This window comes from Wyeomyia smithii, chromosome 2 (genome assembly GCF_029784165.1).
Source record: "Wyeomyia smithii strain HCP4-BCI-WySm-NY-G18 chromosome 2, ASM2978416v1, whole genome shotgun sequence".
Classification (NCBI taxonomy): domain Eukaryota; kingdom Metazoa; phylum Arthropoda; class Insecta; order Diptera; family Culicidae; genus Wyeomyia; species Wyeomyia smithii.
In genome coordinates, this window is record NC_073695.1 from 136,314,944 (window position 1) to 136,317,443 (window position 2,500).

Below are 2,500 nucleotides of genomic sequence, written 5' to 3' on the forward strand. Positions count from 1 at the left end.
GTGCGAAAAATTCATTAAAAGCAATTGGTCTTTCATAAATATCACCGTTTGTTGCGCCCACCTTAGCCAAAGAGTCCGCTTTCTCATTGCCTGGTATCGAGCAGTGAGAAGGGACCCACGCTAAGGTAATCTAACACGATTTTTCGGATAGAGCACTCAGATGTTCCCGTATTTTCCCCAGGAAATACATCTTTCATCGATCGGAGAGCCTCAATGGAACTGAGACTATCCGTAAAGATGAAATAATGGTCCGTGGGCATTTTTTCGATAATCCCTAGGGTGTACTTAATTGCAGCCAATTCTGCGACGTAAACAGAAGCAGGATTATCGAGCTTATGGGAGACGGTTAAATTGTTATTGAAAATACCGAAGCCAGTGGACCCATCAAGAAGTGATCCGTCAGTGTAGAACATATTGTTGCAGTTGATGTTTCGATATTTATTGGAAAAAATTTTGGGGATCTGCTGCACGCGTAAATGATCCGGGAGTTTCTTCTATCATGGATGTATCGAAAAACACAGTAGAATCAGAAGTATTTGATAAGTCGACACGATTTGGAATATTCGAAGAAGGGTTAATATTTTGGGACATGTGATGGAAATGCAATGTCATAAAACGGGTTTGAGAATTAAGTTCGATTAACCTTTCAAAATTTTCAATCACGGGACGGTTTCAATGGTAGTACTCCAGCTAAGACCTCCAAACTCATCGTATGGGTCGATTGCATGCAACCTAAGGCGATACGCAAACAACGATATTGTATTCGCTCCAGTTTGATCAGATGTGTGTTTGCTGCGGAGCGGAAGCAGAAACATCCGTTCTCAATAACAGACAATATCGTTGTTTGGTAAAGCCTTATAAGGTCTCCTGGATGGGCTCCCCACCATTGTCCGGTTGTTGTACAAAGAAAATTTACTCTTTGTTGACATTTTTTCATCAGATACCTCACGTGACAACCCCAGGTGCCTTTAGAGTCGAACCAGATACCAAGATATTTGTGTACCAAAACCTGAGAAATCGTTTTACCCATTAATCGGTTTGAAGCTGAGCAGGTTCATGCTACCTAGAAAAAACTACTATCTCAGTCTTCTCCGGAGAGAATTCGATACCTAGCTGTAAAGCCCAAGCAGACAAATTGTCCAAGGTATCTTGCAATGGTCCTTGCAAATCGGCAGCTTTGGCTCCTGTAACAGAGACTACACTGTCGTCTGCAAGTTGTCTTATCGTGCATGAATTTGCCAGACATTCGTCGATGTCATTTACATAAAAGTTGTAAAGAAGGGGGCTTAAACATGAGCCCTGGGGAAGACCATGTAGCTAATGCGAAAAGTTGCCAAATCGCCGTGCGTAAAATGCATGTGCTTTTCGGACAACAAATTGTGCAAAAAATTGTTTAATGTCCAAGAACGCAGACGTTATTTGTTCTTTGCGAGCATACGCCAGCTGAATATCTGTTGAAAGCAGCGCAAGACAATCATTCGTCCCTTTGGCACGGCGAGAGCCAAATTGAGTATCCGATGGTAGGCCATTTGATTCGACCCAATGGTCTAAAAGACGGAGTATCATTTTTTCCATCAATTTCCGGATACAGGATAGCATTGCAATCGGCCTATAAGAGTTGTGATCAGAAGCTGGTTTCCCTGGTTTTTGGATGGCGATCACCTTCACTTGCCTCCAATCCTGCGGTACAATGTTTCGCTCCAGGAACTTATTGAACAAGTTCAACAAGCGCCTCTTGGCATTGCCGGGTAGATTCTTCAACAAGTTGAATTTGATTCTATCTAACCCAGGCGCGTTATTGTTACAGGACAGGAGGGCAACTGAAAATTCTGCCATCGTAAAAGGTGATTCTATCGCGTCGTGGCCCGGAGACGCATCACGAACAATATTTTGCTCAGGAACAGAGTCCGGACATACTTTCCTGGCAAAATCAAATATCCACCTACTTGAAGACTCCTCGCTTTCGTTGACCGTTACGCGATTCCGCATTCGTCGGGCTGTGTTCCAAAGAGTGCTCATCGATGTCTCCCTCGACGTCTCGTTCACGAGCCGACGCCAATATCCGCGTTTCTTTGCTTTAGCCAGGCTTTTAAGCTTGGTATCAAGCTCCGAATACCGTAAATAGTCGCCAGGTATACCTCCCTTCTGGTAGGCCAAAAACGTGTCGGATCTTTGCGTGTAGACATCGGAGCACTCTTGGTCCCACCACGGAGTGGGAGGCCGTTCTTTAATCGTTACGCCGGGATATTTCTTCGTTTGGGCTTGCAACGCGGCGTCGAGAATCAAGCCCGCGAGGAGGTTGTATTCTTCAAGTGGTGGATGATGTTGAATCGAATCGACCGCTTTTGAAATCATTTCCTCGTATAACTTCCAATCGACATTCCGTGTGAGGTCATACGGAATGTCAACTGGTCGCATGCGAGTTGACCCGTTATTAATTGAAATAAGAATAGGCAAATGGTCGCTATCGTGGGGATCGAGGATTACCTTCCATGTGCAA